Genomic DNA, 24,269 nt, shown 5'->3' on the forward strand with positions numbered 1-24,269 from the left:
CTTCAGCCTTCCAGCCGAATATATGTGACATACATATTTGTGAGGCAGAAACTATTGATGACTTGCTTACCCTGTCCTGGCAGAGTTTGGCAGAAAACTCTTCCTGCATCTAAGTTTGCCCTTTTTTAAGGCATATTTCTGTCTGTGGTAGAAATAAGGACATTTTGCTGAATGGCTTGTTTGCCACATTTGAAGCCAACTCCATAAGGAAATTCTTTGATGCTCATCATTCTATTTGAGGTAGGTTGGGTGTTGCCAGGAGATAACCTGTCTTATTGTCAGTGAATCTTTAAAATAATAAAAACAATTTAAGTACCATAGTCTGCATGTCTCTGAGGTTTTTTTAAGATGTTATCTAACTATCCTATCTTATCTTTCTGTACAATCATATTTATCTGTTGCACCTAAAATGTATATTCTTGTGATAAAAGTTGATTAGTGATTTATATGACCATGATTTGATCAGCTAACAATTAACTTGTATTACTTATTTGTTCTAAACAGTTTGCATTAGCACTTTCAAATTATGAAAGTAAACCTGGTATTATAATTGAGTTATATGGGTACAATACCTTATATTAGAGTAGAAATATTTATATATAATGTGTGTGAAGAATAAACTTACATTTGAATTCTATACAACTATACCTAGAATTAATCTTATTTTGTGTCTGTCTACAACATTCTATATGAGAGAATTAAGAATAACCTTTTGAGTGACAATTGAGGTAATAAGTTGAAGAGTAGATTCACCAATCTACTTATTGTTCTCTCTTCTCTATATATTTCTATATTCACCATTCTTTCTTTTCAACCCCTATCTCCAAACCTAAGGATGTAAAATAGGGGAAAAGAGAGACATTACTGAGTCTAAGACATCCTGTTTTCATGTGGAAATATATGCTGCACCTTTTTGTTCTACACTATTACTCTTGTGTTACTGGTTTAGTTTGCTGATGAAATCGTAATATATGAGTTCTTCCACTTAGTTCATTCAAATAGTTGATTAATTTTACAACAGTATCCAAAAACTGTGTTTCCTATATCAGTTATGTGTGTTAATGACAAGATTTGATATTTAATATAGAAATTTTGTGTCAATATATACACTTTTCTGGTGTTCTTAAAGGAATTTCAAAATAGTGTCATGCTTTCTTTTGGTATATGTTTTTATTTTCAAAAAATCTGGTTTCTTTGCATTTGATATAACTTTTCATGAATATTATTCTATACCTGGTCAAGGCATAATGAGCTACATACAAAGTTACTAAGAATATAGGCCCTCATTTTATAACTCAATGCCAAATGTCAACAACAAAAACCAATTTTCTATCAGTATATAAAACCACTCTTTGAATTATGGTGATATCAAATGTGCAGATGTAGCTAATTCTAGTGACTCTGTGCTTATTTCTCGGTTTTATTCTAAACATCTAAGCCACCTTTATCCTTTCACTCCTTCACATTCTGTCATACTTTAAAAACTGGTATGTATTGATGTGTTTCTAAAATACATTAAAAGTGTTTTATTTTAATTATTTGCATATGTCCATTAGAAAATCAAATCTATAATTTTCTTCTTTACTGTATATCTTTCTTGTTTTGTTATTAGTGGAATGCCTGCTTTGGAAAAAGTTCTCTAATTATAGAATAACTTGAGAATAACTGGTTCTCATTCTTTTCAAAGATCTTCTAGAGACGCTAGTGAGAGGACTTAGTAGTTAAGAGCACTGGCTGGTATTCAGCAATAGTAGAATTTGATTCCCAACATACATATGATGGTTCTACTACCTATCTTGAGACCATCAGAACATCAATGAAGCACAAACGCCTGAGAAACACAGCAGGTCCTGGAAACATAGCCAATGCCATGGACAACCAGATGGCAAAGTCTAGTGTAGAAGCACAACAAAACCAGGTCAATATGGCTTGACCAGAACAAAACAAAACAGAACAACAAAAAAAAGAGAGACTAGATATCCTAATGTAGCTGAAACACAAGAAAGTGACTTTAAATCTATTTTTTATGAAGTTGATAGAGGCATTTAAACAATAAATGAATAAAGTATCAAAGCAACACAGGAAAATACAATCAAATAAATAGACGCCATCGAAGACCTGCAGGAAAATACAATCTGATAGGTGAAGGAAATGAATAAAATGGCTCAAGACATGAAAATGGAAAGAGAATCAATAAAGAAAGCACAAATCTAAATATCCTGGAGAGAGAAATTTTAAGAAGAGAACAGGAGTCACAGGGGTAAGCATGAAAAATAGAATAAAAGAGATGAAGGACAGAATCTCAGGCATGGAAGATACAATTGAAGAAAGTGATACATCTGTCAAAGAAATATTAAATACAAAAATTCTTACAAGAAAACCTCCAAGAACTAAAGGGCAACATCAAAAGGTGAAATCTAAGAAAAATTGGAATAGAAGAAATATTCTAGACACCAAGGACGAGAATTTATCAAGAAAACCATAGAAAAAATTTGCCCAACTTAAAGAAAGAGAAATCCCTAAACATGCAAGAAGCTTACAAAATACCAAGTATACTAGACCAGAAAAGAAATTCCAATTGCCACATAATAATCAAAATATTAAATCTAGAGAACAAAGAGAAAATATTCAAATTAGCAAGGGAAAAAGACCAAGTAGCATATAAAGGCAGTCCTATCAGACTCAAACCTGACTTCTCAACAGAGACTATGAAAGCCAGAAGGGGCCTGAAAGATGTTACACAGAAACTAAGAGTCCATACCTGTTATCCCAGACTACTATTACCAGCCAAGCTTTAAATGATGATAGAGGGAGAAAAATCACCTATTCAATTACCAAACAAACTTTAAACTATATCTATGCACAAAGCCTTCCTACAGAAGATAATAGAAGAAAAACTCAAACCCAACAAGGTCGACTTGATCCAAGAAAACAGAGGATAGAAATAACTTCATAACACCAAAACCAAAAGAAGACAAGCACATAAACATACTATCACCATCAGCACCACAGTAGAAGGAATTAACAACCATTAGACAGTAAAATCTATCAGCATCAATGGATACAAGTCTTCAATAAAAAGACGCAGGACAAAAGAATGTATATTTAAACAGGATCTGTCATTCTGATGCATACAAGAAATATATGCCATCAACAAAGTGAGAAATTACGCCAAAGTAAGGAGATGGGAAAAGGTTTTCCAAACAAACTCAAGGAGCAAGCTAAAATAACCTTGGTGATAGCTAATAAAGTAGACATCAACCAAAAATAAACAAAAAGATGGGAAAGGACACTTCATTCTCATAAAAGGAAAAATTCACCAAGAGAGAATCTCAATCCTGAACATCAATGCTCCCAAATACAAGCATACCCACAATTGTAAAACAAATATTATTAAAATTTAAATCACACTGATCCCCACACATCAATAGTGGGAGAATTCAATATCCCATTTATACCAATAGACAAATCATTGAAGCAGAAACTAAGATTTTGGAGAGATGGTTAAGAGGTCAAGAGCACTGTCTGTTCTTCCAACAGTCCTGAGTTCAATTCCCAGCATCCGCATAGTGGCTCATAACCATCTATAATGAGATCTAGTATCCTCTTGTGGCTGGCAGGCATACACATAGCCAGAATACTGTACAAATAATAAACAAATAATTTTTAAAAAAAGAAACAGAAACTAAATAGAGAAATAATAAAACTATCAGAGGTCATGAGTCATATGGGCCTAATGAATGTCTATACAGTGTCTCACCCAAATACAAAAGAGATTATTTTTCTCTCAGCATCACACAAAATCTTCTCCAAAATCAACCATATATTCAGTCAAAATACAAACTATAACTAATACAAGAAATTTGAATTAACCCAGTCTTCTTTATCAGATCACCATGGATTAATGGTAGACATCAACAACAACGGAAATAATGAAAAGACTGCATATTCATGGAAACTGAACCACACCTGGCTCAATGACAACTGAGTCATGGAAGAAATAAAGAAATTATAGACTTCTATAATTATATTAAAATAAAGGAAGAACATACACAAACTTATAGAACATCATAAAAGCAATGCTAAAGGGAAAGTTCATAGCCCTAAGTGCCTTCATGAAGAAATGGGAGAGAGAACTGAGAGATGGCTCAGAGGTTAAGAGCACTGACTGTTCTTCCACAAGTGCTGAGTTCAATGCCTATCAACCATATTGTAGCTCACAGCCATCAAGTGATCTGATGCACTTTTCTGGCCTGAAGGTGCAGAGGACTGTATTCATAATGACAAATGAATAAATATTTTTTAAAAAAGAAATTTGACAGACATCAGAAGGAGGCCTGTGTCTAGCCTGAGCAACACTCAGCTTAGAGCCCTCCTTGCTACTGGCTCCATCTCTCTGATTCACCAAAGACATAGACAGCAGTTAGCCACCAGAACCAGCAGAGCAGAGCTCTTTGCAGGACACATACCCCTTTGCCCTACATCCTGAGAAAGCTCGTGTCAGGTGAGCAACAGGCAGCACAAAGCCCTCTCTAATGCTGACTTCATCTGCTTGACCCACCTGGGACACAGAGAGCAGAGAGCAAATAGAGCCAGCAGAGGTGATCTGTTTCTGAGATCAGAGCTACATTGTCTCTCATCCCAAGGAGATCTGTGTCTGGCCCTAGCAACATTCAGGTTACAACCCTCTCTGGTGATGATTCCATCTGCCTCACCCAACGGAAATACAAATCTCAGTAATAGATCTGAGCCTGCAAATGTTAGCAGTACTTGGAACCAACCTCCATTTTCCGCCATCATGAGGAGGCCTATCAGGCCAAGGAACATTTCACTTACAGCACTATCTGCTGCTGACTCATGGCCTGTCAAACCCACCTGGGAGAAGAACAGCAGAGTGAACACCAGGTCTGTTAACACCAGAGACAACCTGATGGCTAAAGGTCAGCATAATAAAAAAAATCAACAAAACCCAAGGTGATGTGACACCACATAAAACCAGCTTCCCTACCACAACAAGCCCAGAAGATACTGTTACACCTGAAGCACAAGAAAATGACTACAAATCTGAGCTTATGAAAATGAAAAGAACTTAAAGGAGGAGAAGAAATACAGGAAAATACATTCAAACAGATGAAGGAACTGAATAAACCCATAAAGAAATGTAGGAAAATACAATCAAAAGGGAGAAGGAAATAAGTATAACAGGTCAAGACCTAGAAATGAAACTAAAATCAATAAAGAAAACACAATCAAAGGTAATCTGGAGAAGGCATACCTAAGGTAGAGAACAGGAACAACAGATACATGTACCACCAACATAACGCATGACATGGAAGAAAAAAGTCTCAGATGTAGAATGTACAATTGAAGAGATTGAAACATCAGTAAAAGAAAATATTAAATCTAAAAACTTCATGACAAAAACATCCAAGAAATCTGGCACACTATGAAAAGACAAAACCTAAGAATGATAGTATTAGAAGAAGGAGAAGACTTCCAGCTCCAAAACCCACAAAATTTTTTCAACAAAATCATAGAAGAAATCTTCACCAACCTAAAGAAATAAATGCCTAGAAATATACAAGATGCTTAAAGAAGACCACATAGATTGGAACAGATAATAATATCCTTCCATGGCATAATAGTAAAATACTAAATCTATGGAGCAAATAAATAATATTAAAATCTACAAGGGAACAAGTAACTTACAATGGCATACCTATCAAAATCACACTCGATTTCTCAACAGAAACTCTGAAAGCTAGAAAATCTGAACAGATATCTTGCAGCCCATGGATGCCAACCCAACTGCTATACCCACCAAAGATTTCAATCAACAGAAATGGAGCAAACAGGGCATTTCATGAAAAACACAAAGTTTAAACTGTACATAGATACAAATTAAGCCCTACAGAATACTAGAAGGAAAACTCCAACTCAAGGAGGCTAAAGAAAATCAGGAAAAAATCAATGACATCACATCCACAAAACCAAAAGAAAGGAAGCACTTACATATGCCCTACCAGCATCATCAAAATAACAGGAATTAATAACTATTGGTTATTAATATCATTCAGCATCAATGGCCTCAACTCTTCAAACACATCTCAGCAAAACAAATAAATATTACCTCAGAGGAAAGGGCTGGAAAAAGGTTTTCCAAGCAAACAGACCCAAGACGTACGCTGGAGTGAACATTCTAATATCTAATAAAATACATTTTCAACCAAAGTTAATCAAAAGAGATGAGGGTGGCAGTTCATTCTCATTAACAGAAAAATGCACCAAGATGATGTCTCAATTCAAAACATCTATGCACTAAATGCAAGCTTACCCACATTCATAAAAGAAACATTAATGAATCTTAATCAAAAACCAAACTGAATACATTAATACTGGGAGACTTAAACAACTCACTCTCACCAATGCACAGTTCAAGACAGAAACTAAATGAAGAAATAAGAAAACTAACAGATGGCATGAGTCACCTAAAAACAAAAGAATATACCTTCCCTTTGGCACCCCCAATTGAACCTTCTCCAATATCAACCATATACTTATTCACAAAGCAAGCTTCAGCAGATACAAGAAGATTGAAATGACCACTTGCATCTTATCAGAACACCATGGATTACAGCTGGAACCCAACACAGAAACAGTAGAAACCCAAAAGATCCATGGAATCTGTAAGACTCTCTAGTTGATGAGCACTGGATCCAGGAGGGAATAAAGAAATCAAAGACTTTCTCAAATACAATTAAAATTGAAGGCACAACATACCCAAAGCCATCAGAAACAATGAAAGATTTACTAAGAGGAAAGTTCATTGCACTAAGCACCTGCCTAAAGAAGGAAGATAACCCATATTAGCAAATTAATAGCACTCCTGAAATCCCTAAAGGAAAAAGAAGCGGACACAGCAAAGAGGAGGAGGAGAGTTGAAATAATCAAACTCGGGGCTGAAGTCAATGAATTAGAAACAAAAACAATACAAAGAATCAGTGATATCAAGAACTGGTTTTTTGGTGAAATCAGCAAGATAGACAAATCCTTACCCAAACTAACTAAAAGGCAGAGGGAGTATCCAAATTAACAAAATCATAAATTAAAAGGTAGACATAAAAGCAAACACTAAGAAAACACAAAGAATTATGAAGTGTTAATTCAAAAGCCTGTATTCCATATCACTGGAAAATCTAAAGGAAATGCATACTTTTCTAAAGTTGAATCAAAATCAGGTAAACAGCTTAAACAGTCAGATAACTCCTAAGGAAATAGAGGCAGTCATTAAAATTCTCTCCCCCCCCTCAAAAAAAGCCCAGGTCCAGATGATTTTAGTGCAGAGTTCTACCTGACATTCAAAAAAGAGCTAATACCACTACTCCTCAAATGACTCCATGGAATAGAAACAGAAGCTGCATTGCCAAAATCATTCTATGAAGTTACTGTCACCATGATACCTAAAGCACAGAATGACTCAAGAAAGGAGAACTTCACACAAATTTCACTCATGAGAATTGACACAAAAATAATCAATAAAATACCCTCAAACTAAATTGACCAACACACCAAATACATCATCCACCATGATCAAGTACGTTTCATCTCAGTGATGTAGGTATGGTTCATCATACAGAAGTACATCAATGTAATTCACCATATACCCAAATTGAAAGAAAAAAACCACACAGTCATCTCATTAGATGCATAAAAGGCTTTTAACAAAATCCAACACCACTTCATGATGAAAGTTTTAGAGATATGGGGAATACAGGGCCCATACATAAACATAATAAAGGCTACACACAGGAACCCACAAATTAAATGAAAAGAAACTCAAAGCAAATCCAGCAAAATCAAAGACAAGACAAGAGTGTCTACTCTCACCATACCTCTTCAATATAGTACCTAAAGTTCTAGCCAGAGCAATAAGACAGCTAAAGAAGATCAGGGGGATACAAATCACAAATGGAAAAGTCAAAGTATTTTTATTCACTTATGATAGGATAGTATGCATAAGTGACCCCAAAGTACCACTAGAAAACTAGGGCTGATAAACACCATCATCAAAGTGGCTGTATATAAGATTATTTGAAAAGAATCAATATCCCTCCTGTGCACAAATGAAAAAAGGAGCTGAGAAAAAAATAAAGGAAATTACACCATTCCCAAGAGCCATTAATACTATAAAATATTTTGGTGTAACACTAAACAAGGAAAGCAAAGATATCTCTATCCCTGACTTCAGGGTCTATTACAGAGAAATAGTAATAAAAAGTGCATGATGCCAGCACAGAAAGAGACTGGTTGATCAATAGACTAAGACTGAAGACCCAAAAATAAACCCACAAAACTAAGGGCAGTTCATTTTTGACAAAGGAGACAAAACCATACAATTGAACTAAGAAAGCATCCTCAAAAAATGGTGATGGTCTAACTGGATGTTTACATGTAAAAAATATTGAAGTAGATCCATATATATCACCTTATACAAAATCAAGCTCTGGTGGATCAAAGACTTCAATCTAACATCAGACACATTAAATCTATTAGAAGAGAAAGTGGGGAAGAGCCTTGAACTCACTGACACAGGAGACAAATTCCTGATCAGAACATGAGGCTGTAATATCAATAATACATAAATGGGACTTTTTGAAAATGAAAATTTTGTCTTATGCAAAGGACATTATCAACAGACTGAAACAGCAGTCAACAGATTGAGAAAGATATTCACCAATCCAACATCTGAAAGAGTACTAATATCCAATATATTGAGTACTCAAAAAATGAATAAAAACAATCAAATTAGCCCTATTGAAAGTGTGTCAAACAGCTAAACAGAATTCACAAACAAGGAATATCAAATGGATGAGAAAAACTTAAAGAAATGTTAAATTTCCTTAGTCGTCAGAGAAATGCAAATAAAAATCTGAGATTGCATCTTACAACGATCAGAATGGCAAAGATAAAAAACTCAAGTGATGTGGTCTCTAAGATGGAAGCATCAAACATGCGTGGTATCTGATCTGCTGGGCAGAGACATGGCACCCAGTTGGGAGCTACAAACTGCAAGACCTTGAGAGCACTAGGTGCGAGGGGTATGCACATTGCAGAGCACAGGTGGGTCTGGCCTTGAGCCATCCCACTGGCCCACAGAGGACAGGTGACCATAGACTTGACCCATACCCACCTGTGATCTGCTCTGTTGCACTATATCAGGGATTCGATATCTGAAACTGAACTCTGGGTGGGAAAGCACCACAGTCTGGAGCTGCAGGCCTGGAGAAAATGCAGGAAAATGGGTGCTTCTGACCTCAGAATGACCCTTGAGTCCACAGAAATCCTCAGGGGCCTGAAACCACTCTGGCACCATATCCAAAGACCAGTGCAGCTAAAAGGGGCATGGCTTACCTGTGCTCTCATTCTCATATCATCCTACAGTCCATGGAGGGTCGCAGGGCCCACACCAGGGACCAGGCAAATGTGGACACATTCATCAGCCACAGTTCCCTAGCCACATTCCCTCAGATTGACTGATCCAAGACAGCATGGTCTGAATGGATGGGGAAGGCATCTAGCCAGTCACCCCAATGGACTATTCTCTCACACATGGGAAGAACAGAACAGGCCTGAATAGATCAGGCAGATGGCAGCAACCACAGCACAGCAGGGGAGCCCAAGCTCTTGGGAGGGATTAAACTGGCCTGAGGGGATATGGCAGAACCCTAATCACCTACCATAACCCAATAGCCATTCCCACAAGCTCAGTCATAGCTTGTCCAGCTGCCACAACACAGCAGGAGTTCCCCCTGTACACTCAGACAGAAATGAACTGGCCTGAAGGGATCGGCCAGAACCCTAGCCAACTGCCACAAGCCAGAAGGCAGTATCTGCTCTCTTTAGCAGGACTGAATTTAGGCCCCACAGCCTGGACAGATCAGGCAAAATCCTAGGCACAGGCCATAAGCCAGAAGTGTTTCAAGCACTCTAGAGTGTACTGATCAGACGCACCCAAAGCGCCAATGGCTGAGGGCAGGGTTTTGAAGCAGAGCCATAGTCAGGATAACCAGCTTTACCTACAATACCTTGAACTGAACCTTGAGGTGCAGAGCACCAGCACCAGATTCTGCTGACCCAGTGGGCACCCCAGGGAGTAGAGCAAATTTCCTTGGAGCTGAAACCAGGTTTTCTACTTGATCCAGGAAACAGTTCTTTGATGCCCACAGGTGAGGGCCATCAACCTATCAACATTCACAAACAATCTACCTGTAATGACCAGTGAAAGATACGAAAGAATATCTCCCAAAATGAGAGACAGCAAAATAACTAAAAGAAAGTAAAAACAAAACAATATTGCATCTCCAGATTCCAGCTGTCCCAAAGAAATCAACCTTGAGAACTCACACACTATTGAAACACAAAAAATGACCTCAAATCCTTAGTAATGAAGATGATGATGGAGAAAATGAATAACATCCATAAACAAATGCAGGAAGATGCAGCCAAATATACTAAGGACATTAGAGAGGTACTGAAAGAAGTTGAGGAAAATACAATCATATAAAGGAAATAAATAAAACAGTCCAAGATCTGAAAATGAAAATGGAAATGATAATAAAAGCACAGACAGGAGAGTACCAGGAAGAAGAGAACTCAGAGAAGAAAGAAAGCAATACAAAGGTAAGCATCTCTAACAGAATTCAAGAAATGTAGGAACAAATCTTGAGAGTAGAAGATACAACCATAGAACTTGAAGGAACCATCAAAGAAAATGCTAACTCTGAAATAATCCTGACACAGAACATCCAAGAAATCAAGGATAGCATGAAAAGATGAAACATGAGGATAATAGACATTGAAGAAAGAGAAGATGCCTGGCTCCAAGACACAGAAAATAAGTTCAACAAATTATAGAAGAAAAATTTCCCTATTTAAAGAAGGAGATGCACATAAACATACAACAGAGCTACAGATTATCAAATAGAATAGACCAGAAAATATAATCTTCCCACCACTAATATTTAACACACAAAAGCACAGAAAAAAGAAAAAATATTAAAAGCAGCAAAGGAAAAGGACCAAGTAACCTATAAAGGCAAACCTACCAGAATTACAACAGATTTCTCAGCAGAGACCATAAAAGCCAAAAGGGCTTGGACAGACATCCTGCAAACCCAGAAATACCACAGATGCCAGTCCAGATTATAATACAGTGTGAGACATTCAGTAACCATAGATAGAGAAAACAAGATATTCTATGACACAGATGTTAGAAGAAGTTAAGCTCCCACCCAAAGTAACCAAATACAAACAAAAAGACACAGGAAATCAGAAACTTCACTGTTGTAAAAATATAACCACTGAAACATTCTTCTAACCATCATCAAAACCAAAAGATTTGATAGTCACTGATCATTAATACCACTCAACATCAGTGGTCTCAATTCTCTACTAAAAAGACACAGATTAAGTGAATGGATGCATAAACAAGACCCAACATTCTTATGCATTCAGGAAACACATCTCAGCCACAAGGATAGACATTACCTCAGGGTAAAATGTTAGAAAAAGTATTACAGGCAAACAAACACAATAGATTTTCAACCAAAATTAATCAAAAGAAATGAAGATGGTTACTTCACTCCATATCATCAAAGTTAAAGTCAACCAAGCAGACATCACAATTCTAAACATCTACACTCCCAATACAGGGCACCAACATTTGTAAAGGAACTATTTACAAAGTTTCAACCACACACTGATATTCTCCTCCCATATTCCTTTTATGATCTCCCTGAGAGATAGGGGCATAAAAATGCCAGGAAAGGGTGTGCCTCTTGCACTTCTAGCAAAATGTGGAGCCCTCGTCGCCACTAGGGTCCTGGCTGAAGAACTGAGGTAGTCAGTGTGAAAGCATGGGAGAGAGGATCATGGGAAGGAAAGAAATGGGGATGAGGACTCTCCACTCTCTTTCAGCCTCTGGACACCTGCCCAACCTCAGCTTTCCTCCTGCAAGGATGAGCCTTTACAGGCCTGCTCAGTCTACAGGTGGTCAGGCTGTGGGAAACTCCCAGGGCCATGCTTGCACACTTCCTACCAGCAGGTGCTTTTGTTTTTTTAATTGATCTCAGAGAAGCTGCTTCTCAGTGCTGGCTGTTTTCCCTGAAAGCACATGGCTCATTCCACATTTGGCTCTTTCCAGCAGTTGGCTTCCTCACTCAGCAGCTTGAAGACCCCCACCTCAGCACCCCTAGCAGTGAACACAGTCTGTGCAGCACACCAGGTTCTAAGGCAGGGCCTGCCAGGGTCCTGTTCACCAAGAACTCATGGACATTTAGAAATGTATGCGCACATGATCCTCCACCTTGCTATTAACACTTTAGAATATTTTCATTGGTGTCTTTCTTTTTATTTCTCATTTTGGTTTTTTGAGACAAAGTTTCACTGTGTAGCCTTGACTGTACTAGACTCGCTTTGTAGGCCATGTTGGCCTCCCTAAGGCCTGTGATTACAGGTGTGCAACAAAGCTCCTGGTTCACTGTGTTTTACTTAACATTTACAGGATTCTTACAGTACAGACTGCCTTTTGTCCTTTTCTAATTTAGCTGTTAATTGGATGTTTTCCAATGTAATTAGTCTGCCAGCAAAACTTTGATATTCTGTCATTTGAATTGCACTTTAGTTTGTCAGCTAGAAGACTTTTCTCTAATACAAATGGCACTTTGGTAACAGTACCTGCCAGCACAAATCTTTCATACATAATCTTTTCACTTCCTTATGATAGATTTTCTGCAAGACTTAGAATATTAGAAAAGTTTTAACAATCTGACTGAATTCTCTCCATTACAATCTTTAAAAATGTATTGATGTTTTTTATGTGAATATGAGTGTTCTTGTATTAGTTTATGTGCAGCATGTACAAGCAGGTGCCCTTGGAGAGCAGAGGGTATGGTGTCCTCTGGAAGGGCAGCTAGGATTACAAAAGTGGTTGTAAGTTGCCCTATATCAGTACTGGGTACTAAACCCAGCTCTCCCTAAAAGCAGAATGTGCTCTTAACCACTCAACATTATAATCTTTAATAGCATTTTGTGTGTGTGCTACTTGTAGTTAATAAAAAGAATGTAGTTTGCTGTTCCATGGCCAAACACCAAGAAGTTGCATTACTATCTGTGTGTTTCCATTTCTAGTTTGGCATTATATCTCCAAGAGGTGTATTTGGAAGGACTCTTATCATTCGCACACAGCAAGTTGAAAACATGACCCATACCTTGTATTTTAATGTGTTGGAAGATACAGGGGTCTTACAGAGCAGCTGTTAGCTGAGAAAGAAGCACACCAAGATAAGGGAATATTTTAAAAATCTAAAACCAGAGCATTAAAATAATTTAAAAACAACAACAACAGCTTATTTCCATAGTGTTCTGCCATGAGACACAGATGGCGCTGCCCATGGAGGTAGACCAGATGTCTCTTCCCACTGAAGTACACCAGATGGGTCTTCCTGTGGAGGTAGACCAGATGGCTCTGCCTGTGGAGGTAGACCAGATGGCTTTTTTTGTGGAGGCAGTCTAAATGGCTCTTTGGTGTATATCATCAAGATGGGAGTCACACAGCTGAGGGTTTGCTTGCAGGTTCCCCACTCGGGCCCACTGTCCCCCGAAGTTCAGATGTGGATGGTTGTCCATCTTAAAACTTTTTTTCTCCTTCCCATTCATGGAAGGAGGTGGACCAGATGTCCCTCCTGGACCTCCACAACTGAATGGAGGCAAACCAGATGTTCACTCTGGGCTTTTTTTCTTTATATCCTTTTTTATATTCCTTTTTGTTGATCCTTTTTTAATCCATTTAAATGCCTTTTAAATCCTTCTTACTAATCCTCCTCAATCCCCTTAGTCTCCCTTAATCTTCCTTTAAACCCCCTTAATCCTCACTTAATCCCCTTGAAAGCCACTTAATCTTCCCTTAATTCCCCTTTAAACCCCTTTAATCCTTTAAAAATATTTTATGTTATAACATACATATAAAGTACACATCAAGTATATGTACATTATGTATACCTGATATGTACTTGATATGTACTTTATATGTAGGTTATATGTATTCGATATGTAATTGATATGTACTTTATGTGTACTTTATATGTATTTTATGTATACTTGATGTGTACCTGATGTGTGCTTGACATGTACTTTATATATACGTTATATGTACTTGATATGTACTTTATATGGACTTTATGTTCACCAAAAGAACCATAACTGATTTAATGAGCCATTTACAGTTTCACTGTACTAGCCATGTGTACTTAGACATGCATGCCTTAATCATTGAGACAAGCATATGCTACTGACAGGATCAACCAGGTAGGAGTCCGGGCACAGGGGAAGAGAAGAAGGAGGTGGGGGAGAGATCTGAGACAGAGGGGTGAATCAAACCCATTGGTGTGGAGGGGAAATGGCTTAGAGGGTAAAGCACTTGCCATGCAATTGTGAGGAACTGAGGCCCAATCCCCATCACCCATATTGATGCAGATTTGTAGACTATCTTTTATTTCATCACTTGAGAAACCTTGGAAAATGAAAGTTAAAAACAATAGCTCAATAGGTAACTTCTAGTATTAAGTGGAAGTCCTTCATTCAAGATGCACAGTGGAGAATGATACATTGAGCTCCATGCTTCACTGGCCTGTGTACACATATGTGTGAACACTTGTAAGAGCATCCGCTTTATCAACATACATGAGAACTCACATACACAGAATAAATATAAATTTTTAAATGTTCTATATCTACTAAATTTGCATTTGCAAAATAGTTATGAAAGTATTTTGAATCACAAAAGGTGAGGCAGGAATTACTGAGACATATCTCTAAGACCAAACAGTCCTGGCTCCTTTCTCTCCTGGTTTCTCGGATGCCAAGTTGTTAGGAGCCATGTGTAAAGGCTCTGTCCTTAGGCACTGCTCTCCTGCTCTCTGAGGGAGAAAAATAATCACATGAATTGCTGACAGCATGATTAAATGAAATGTTCTGCAAAGTATACACTCAAGGTCTTCAGACTTTCAGAAAGAGTACACGGTAGCCTCTGGGCTGAGAGTTAGTTTTTCCAGCACCCAAATATGGAGAACATGGGATAGATAGAGAGATGGGAAAAGCACTTGTCTAGCATGCTTGAGGCTATGAGTTAAATATCAAGGCTGCTGTGGTATTGACTGCAAGCCCTCTTAAATCTATCCTTTGTTTTTTATTTTTCTTGCTTCAGTTTCTTATTTATGTTCTTTCATTATTTCTTAATCCTCACTACCTGATGTAGGATCTGTTCGATATTGTCAGAGTGAGCTTTAGCACCAGAACTTCCCTTTCATGTTCATCACTCACTGCAACTAAATTAGGCTTCATTCCCAGATAATGCTACATCACTAGCTCACATTGCTTGGCATTGCTTATCTCCTGGATGCAGGAAGTTAAAAAGCAATAAGAACTTACATGGAAGAGAAGCCATGGGGCTTGGCATGACCAGAGGATGAGAGATCGGAGCCAGACAAATGTTTAGAACAATTTTTTGAAGAGAATGACTCAATATACTGACACTCAGTGAAGATCAAGGTCAGGAAAGCACAGGTCTTTCTTCCCCTCTTGATACTCCTTCAAGCACCAGTTTCTCTTCACTCTCTCTGCTACAATATCTTCCATACTGACAACTGACTCAAGGGTTTCTTCTCATTGCCACAGAGGAGCTTACCACCTCCCTTAAGAAGAATGGAGAAAAGATAAGATATTTATTGAGAGATGCTTCCTAAGAGTTTTATCTGTTTTTCTTAGACCATGACTATATAACTACAACTTGAGGTGGAATATTCAATGAGACTCATGTTTCTGTACAAACAGCATGGTAGGCTGACAAATTGGACTGTGTGAAGCCAGTGAACCAAAGTGTTACCCTTCCCTTGTTCTTTACTCCACTATTCTCAGTACCAATTATTCAAATATGCTTCAGTAGTGATAATTCTTCTCTCCTTGGTATAGGAGCAGAGGGGCAGAATGAACGATCAGCAGAGTAGTAGAGTTGCATAGGAGCAGAGGACCAGATGGGCCAAACAGAAGAGAATAGAGTTGCATAGGAGCAGAAGGGCAGAGGAGCCAAGCAGCATAGGAGTAGGATTGTGTTGGATCAGACAGGCAGAGAGGCCAAGCAGCAGAGGAGTAGATTTGCATAGGAGCCAAGGGGCAGAAGGACCATGTATCAGAGGAGTAGATCTGACTAGAGCAGAAGGGCAGAGGGGCCAAAGAACAGAGGAGCAGAGTTCCATAGGAGCTCAGGGGCAGAGGAGTAGAGTTTCATAGCAGCAGAGGGGCAGAGGGGCTGAGCAGCAGAGAAGTAGAGTTGCATAGGACAAAATGGGCAGAGGGAACAAGCAGCAGAGAAGTAGATTTGCATAGGAGCAGAAGGGCAAAGGGGTAGAGTCAGGGTTATGGTCACAGAGCTTAGATTTAGTGAGAGAAGCTCACACGTGTGTTTTGAGTGTATTCAGTTTTTCATAGAAACCTTGACTTTGCTTTGAAAAACATGCATTACAGTGTGTTTCTTCCTGAAACACTCACATGTAGAAGTACTGTGCCTTCAAAAACTGACTGTTTTTACACATTTTCTGAACAAAGAAGGGACTTACTAATGTTATCTATGTATTTGTTCACTTTCATTGTAAATGATATTTTTTGCCTCAAGAGTGATGCCTTAGAGTACAGTACTTTTGCCTATTAATGCAGTTGTACTGGTTCAGAATAAGTGACTGTGCTAAGTGAAATCATTGTTTCTCTCTCTTTTTAGTCATCAGGAAGCTTAGTTTTAGTGAGAGAAGCTCTAAAATGTATGTTTTGAGTGTGTTTAGTTTTTCATAGGAACAGTGACTTTGCTTTGAAAAACGTGAGTTACAGTGTGTTTCTTCCTGAAACACACTCATGTGTAGAAGTACTGTGTGTTCCAATGAGTCATTGGTCTGGTTTGAGGCCTCTGGCTTCTGCTACACTATCTATACTGGATCTTCATTGGGACTCCTCTAGGATATCCTGTTGTTGCCCTGAGTCATGGAGGTCCTGCAACTTTGGATCTGCAGGACTGGTCCTTCACATGCTCCAGCAGTTCACAGGTGGGGTGGATATTGAAAGTGGACACTGTGTGACACACCATGACTCACTGCAGCTTCAATGACAAGATGTTTATATTTTTATTCTTTTACTTTCTTTTGGGGGGTAGGTTACAAGGGTGGAGAGTGGATTTGGAAGGACTGGGAGATGAGTGGGATTGGGGTGCATGATGTAACATTCACAAAGAATCAATTTAAAAATTTAAAAGAAAAAAGGAAGTACTGTGTCTTCAAAAACTGACTGATTTTACACATTTTCTGACCAAAGAAACAACTTCCTAACATGAGTATTGCTTTTGTTCAATTTCATAAGAAATAGGATTTTTGCCTCACAAGTGATACCTCAGAGTACACTACATTTGCCTATCCACAGAGTTGCACTGAACTTAGTGAAATCACTGTTTCTCTCGCCTTTTAGTGGTCAGGGAGTGCAGGTTTAGTGAGAGAAGCTCACACAAGTGTGTTTTGAATGTATTCAGTTCTTCATAGAAACAGTGACTTTACTCTGAAAAACATGCGTTACAGTGTGCTTCTTCCTGAAATACATCCATGTTTAGAAGTACTGTGCCTTCAGAAACTGTTTTTACACATATTCTGACCAAAGAAGCAACTTCCTAACATGAGTAATGCATTTGTTCAATTTCATTAGAAATGGTTATTTTCCCTCAGGAGCAATGCCTTATAGTACACTACTTTTGCATATCCACACAGTTGTGCTGGACTTAGTGAAATCACTGTTTCTCTCACTTTTCAGTGGCCAGGTAGTTTAGCTTTAGTGAGAGAAGCTCATGCAAGTGTCTTGTAAGTGTGTTCAATTTTTCATAGAAACAGTGACTTAGCTTTGAAAAACACGTGTTACTGTGTGTTTCTTCCTGAAACACACCCGTGTGTACAAGTACTGTGCCTTCAAAAACTGACTGTTTTTACAGTTTTTCTGACCAAAGAAACAATTTCTTAATGTGAGTGATGCATTTACTCAATTCTGTTCAAAACAGGTTTCTTGCCTCAGGTGTCCTATCTTAGAGTACATTAATTTTGTTTATCCACTCAGTTGGACTGGTTCTGAGTAAGTGAATGTGCTTAGTGAAATTAGTGATTCTCTCACTTCTTAGCAGTCAGGGAGCTTAGCACACAAGTGTGTTTCAAATGTATTCAGTTTTTCATAGAAACTGTGAAGTTGCTTTGAAAAACATGCATTACATTGTGTTTCTTCCTGAAACACACCCATGTGTAGAAGTACTGTGCCTTCAAAAGCTCATTTTTAAATACTTTTTCTGACCAAAGAAGCGTCTTCCTAATGTGAGCAATGCATTTGTTCAATTTGGAAGAAACAGGATTTTTGCCTCAAGAGTGACACCATAGAGTACACTACATTTGCCTATCCATGCAGTTGGACTGGACTTAGTGAAATCACTCTTTCCTCCGCATTCTATTGGTCAGAGAGCTTAGGTTTAGTGAGAGAAGCTCACAGAGGTGTGTTATTAGTGTATTTAGTTTTTCATATAAACAATGACTTTGTTTAGAAAAACATGCATTACAGTGTGTTTTCTCCTGAAACATGCCCATGTATAGAAGTACTGTGCCATCAAAAACTTACAGTTTTTAGATGTGTTCTAACCAAAGAAGCAATTTCCTAACTTGAGCGATGAATTTGTTCAATTTTCATAGACACAGGTTTTTTGTCTTAGCAGTGATGCCTTAGAGTACACTACTTTTGCCTATCAATGCAGTTAGAAAGTACTTAGTGAAATCACTGTTTCTCTCACTTTTTAGTGGCCAGGGAGCTCAGTTTCAGTGAGAGAAGCTCACACAGGTGTGTATTGATGTATACAGTTTTTCATAGATACAGTGAATTTCCTTGGAAAAACATGCATTATAGTATATTTCTTCCTGAAACACATCCATGTGTAGAAGTAATGTGCCTTCCAAAACTGTTTTTATGCGTTTTCTGAGAAAAGAAGCAACTTCGTAACCTGACGGTGCATTTGTTCCATTTCATTAGAAACAACTTTTTTTTTTTTTGCCTCAGGAAACTTTCCTTAGAGTACACTACTCTTGCTTATGCACATAGTTGGACTGGAGTTAGTGAAATGAATGTTTCAATTACTTTTTTATGGTCAGGGACCTTAGTTTTAGTGAGAAAAGCTCACAAAGGTGTGTTTTGAGTATATTCAGTTTTTCATAGTAACAGTGACTTTGCTTTGTAAAACATGTGTTTCAGTGTGTTTCTTCCTGAGACACATCCAGGTGTAGAAGTATTGTGCCTTCAATACTGAATATTTTTTACACGTTTTCTGACAAAATAAGCAATTTCCTAATGTAAGCAATGCATTTCTTCAATAAAGTTAAAAAAGTTTTTTTTGCTTCAGGAGTAATATCTTAGTGTATACTACTTTTGTTGATCAACACAGTTGGACTGGGTTTGAATAAGTGAATTTGCTTAGTAAAATCACTGTTTTTCTAACTTCTCAGTGGTCAGGGAGCTTAGTTTTAGTGAGAGAAACTCACAAATGTATGTTTCGAATGTTCAATTTTTCATAGAAACAGTGCCTTCAAAAACTGTTTGTACAGCTTTTCTGACCAAAGAAGCAACTTCCTAATGTGGGTGATGAATTTTTCAATTTTGTTAGAAACTGAGTTTTTGCCTCAGGTGTGATGCCTTAGAGTACACTTAGATCCACACAGTTGTACTGCAGTTATTGAAATCAATGTTTCTCTCACTTTTTAGTGGTCAGGAGCTTAATTACAGTGAGAGAAGCTTACTCGATTGTTTTTTGAGTGTATTCAGTTTTTTACAGAATTAATGACTTTGTCTTTAAAAACATGTGTTACAGTGTGTTTCTTCCAGAAATACACCCATGAGTAGAAGTACTGTGCCTTCAAAAACTTACTGTATTTACACGTTTTCTGACCAAAGAAGCAACTTGCTAACATGAGCAATGCATTTGTACTATTTCTTTAGAAACAGGATTTTTGCCTTAAGGGGGATGCCTTAGAGTACAGTACTTTTGCGTCTCGGGCTGTTGTGATGAACTTAGTGAAATCACTCTTTCTCTTACTCTTTAGTGGTCAGGGAGCTTAGTTTTAGTGAGAGAAGCTCACACAGATGTGTTTTGAGTGTATTCAGTTTTTCACAGAAGTAGTGAGTTTGCCTTGAAAAATATGCATTACAGAGTTTCCTGGCCTGTGGGACGAATTGAACCAGAATTCACCAGAAAGAGAGAGTGTGGACTGAAAGTAGGGTATAGAAATGCTGGAAATAACAAGTCAGGTCTTGACATTTCTGATCAAGAAGCTCTTTAATGCCGATGAGTAAGACTTTTTATAGCAAGGCCAATAATATGTATTCTGACTCCTCTCTCCCTAGGTCCCAGGCAAGAAGAACACAATAGCCTGAGTAACTCTTTGTAGGAAGTTCCTTAATACTCAGAGTAGCTCTCTGTATGGACTTGCTTCCTCCTCTAGGTGTCTCTCAATAGGGACTTCCCTACTTCTTTCAAAGGTAAATAGTCCAAGGATAGCCTGGAACACAAAGACCTCCTCTGGCAAAGCTCAGCAACTGTAAGGTCACAGCGTGCCGACTAAGCACAAGACTTCTGACATGGCAGAATTTAGCACTGCTCCTCACATCTGCCCTTTCTTAAAATAAAATTATGAAGAGCCTGTCTTAAGTTGGTGAGCAGGGCACTTATCTTTATCCGTCATTGGCACATGAATTCCATCATTCATAGCCTGTCTTAGGTCAGATAAGGCTCAGACTCACTCTTACCCATCTCTGGCTTGCCTCCATATCAGCACACGAAGATCTCTATGCCATTTGCCTATGCTTCTATTGGCTGTGATTGCTGAGACATGAGATGTGTGAGAAAGGACAGAAGGCACAGGCTATAATTTCGAGCCCTGCCATCCCCGCCAAGGATAATCCATACTGTAGACTACTGTTAATTCTAAGTAGATTATATCAAATTTGAGCCTAGCTGCATCCTACTCACAAGGAGTCTAGGAAAGTCTATCATGACACTGTAACTTGCTCAGTTGTCTCAAATCACTGATGTTCTAGTTAAGGCATTAATAATATTAATAAAGCAAAGGCAAAAACAACAGTAGATATGAGAATAATAACAGAATTACAAAAGAGATTTTATCACTCAACAGCACACCACAAGTCCCTTTTCAGTTCTTCACAGTCCTGCAGATGAAACTGACTGTAACAATTATGGTGGGAAAGTACTTATAAAGCTTAAAGTCTGGGTTTCAAGAAGGAAAATATTTTGGAGGGGTCCCTGCAAAGCACCGAGTCCAAAGTTCAGTCAGGCCCACAAGGAGGATGCCTCATAGGTACTGGAACACTTGAGTTCTTTCCTCCTCAAACACAGGGAAATAAGGCAGTAAGTGTCATTGATATACATTATCCCAAGAAGTAGGTTAAAGAAGAGTCAGGAATAAGTGTCCAATGAAGCTTCACCTCCAAGCTCAGGTTCATCAGCAAACTCACCCATGACAGCATCCACTTGATGCACAAGCCTCTCAGGTAGTGACCGTGCAGCATCATGTTCCTATGAGAAAACACAGAGCCTCGACCCCATATTAATACAGGGTCAGGTCCATTCCACTGTCCAGTTAAAGGATCCTTTCATTTCACTCTAGTGAAAGATGACTGAGTATTGCTGTGCCAGTATCGATTGGCTGCAGAATTTCCTTTGACATCAAGCAGTAAAAAATTTAAAATAAAGAGAACATGACTCAAAGGATCTTTTAGGTGACTGGGGGTAAAATTCTGCCTTCTTTACTCTTAGTAAATAGGTTTTTATGGTAGAATGAGATTATTCCACCATACCTTGTCCTTGAGGATTATAAGGAATACCTGTATTATGCTTTATGGAAAAAGAGTCACAAACTTTTTGAAAAGTTTTGTTGATGTACCCTGATACATTCTCTGTCTTGATAGCCTTAGGCATACCAATGTGAGAAAAGGCAGACAGACAGTGAGCAATTACATTTTTTGTGGCTTCTCCGGATTGAAGAGAAGCAATTAAATTTCCAGAATAAGTATCTTTAGACACATGAACATATTTAAACTCATAACTTCAGGTATATGAGTAACATCCATTTGCCAAAATTAGTTAGGGACCAGTCCTCTGTGATTAATTCCCAGATGTGGTACAGAAAGAAACTGAGGATATGTGGAGCATGCCGAAGTCTTAGACTTTGGCTATTAATATGATGTAAATCATGACCTTTTGAGCCTTTTTTACAATTGTAAGGCATACCAAATTTTTGGTAGCTGCATCTGCTAATGCATTACCTGCAGCCAAAGGTCCAGGTAAATCAGTGTGAGCTCTTAAATGTGACCTTTTGGTATTTTATCTGAGAAGAAAAAAGCTGAAATCCCAAATACCAATATGGATCTACCTTTTGAACGTTCTCAGGAGCTATTTGCAGACCAGACTGAGATAATTGAGTCTCCATAAAAGCATAACAAAAAAGCACTTGTTGTCCATCCTTTTCAGCAATAAGTATATCATCCATGTAATGAATGATATATAAATCAGAATATTTCTCTCTAACCTTTTGTAAAGTTGTATCTACAAATCTCTGACATAGGGTGGGGCTGATAGCCATTCCCTGAGGCAAAACTTGCCAATGATATCTCTTCATTGGCTCTTTAAAATTTACAGAAGGCACACTGAAAGCAAAGTGATGGCAATCTTTTGGGTGCAAGGAAATAGTGAAAACAATCCTTAATGTCTAAAACAATCTTAAAAGTATCCTTGGGAACAGGCACAGGAGAGGGCAATCCTGGCTGCAATGCTCCCATAAGTTGCATAGTCTCATTAACTCTTCTTAAATCCTGTAACATCCTCCATTTCCCTGATCTTTTCTTAATTTCAAAAATAGGAGTATTCCAGCGATAGGTAGATTCCACAATGTGTCCTGCAGCCAGTTGTTCCTGTACCAATGCCTGCACTGCCTGAATTTTTTCAGCAGTAAGGGGCCATTGATTTACCCATACAGGTTCATCCAATTTCCAGGTTATACTGTCTACATGGTATGCAATGTGGTCAATAGCATCTAGGAAAAACTTCCTAATCCTGCAGTCCCTAAATTTCCTTTAGCTTGAACAGGGTGAATAATACCTTTTTCATGCTTTCCTAACCCTTTTTTTCTGGGCAGATATCCTTCTTGCAGCATCTGTCATGTAACTACCTCATTTGGGCTACAGACCATAATTCTCATTTGTTCTAAGATGTCTCTTCCTCATAACTTTACTGTATAGCATGCAAGCCCCCTGATTCCCTTCTAAATCTTTCCACATGAGCAGATCAGCACTCTGCTCAGGGTTTTGAGACTGACCAATTCCTCTTAGACTGGTAATGGTAAGTTTCCTAGGCCAATGAACTGGCCAGTGTCATCTAGAAATAATAATAACAATGGTACTTGTGTCCAAGAGGCCCCAAAATTTTTTTCCATATAGAAAAAGCTTTACTTGATGACTTCTCTACCTATTGGCTGCACCCAACAAGCATCTGAGGGCCAAACTCCTTGAGTTCTCTCTGCATCTCCCAACAGGTTTGTTAATCAGCTGAGGCATAGCAATCAACATTAACTGGGCTATGCGCTGTTTAGGTTGAATCACAGAGATGCCAGTAGGTGAGCTAGCCATAATTTTTATTTTCCAGTAAAAACAGAGTCAACAGTTTCTGGGGCTACATGTAACCCTTTCATAACACTAGTGCTTCTACCTGCAATTAATCCCATCATCTCTGAAGGTAAAGGCCCATAAACTCCAGTAGGTAAAGCTTACATTCCCATCTCAGGGGTTAAAACTGTGTAGGCAGAGGGACTGTGGTCCAATCCTGCACTTCCTGGGTTTGTTCTGAATGGATTTGTAGGGTTCTGAGGAACAATTTTTACTGCCCCAACAACTTGTCTCGGGCTTTCTGGGGCCTGGGGCTGGCCCCAATTCCCACTTCCCAGTTTCTTAGGCAGAGGCTGTTCCACAGTGTCAGCTTGGGATCTATGTTCATTAGCCCAATGTTTACCGCGCCAGCAGCAAGGACAAGCTCCAGGGGAAGTTTTATTGCTCTCTTTGCTATAGTCTTTGAGCCTTTGTGGACAATTCTT

Source organism: Acomys minous (genome assembly GCF_964271855.1).
Source record: "Acomys minous genome assembly, chromosome: 12".
Classification (NCBI taxonomy): domain Eukaryota; kingdom Metazoa; phylum Chordata; class Mammalia; order Rodentia; family Muridae; genus Acomys; species Acomys minous.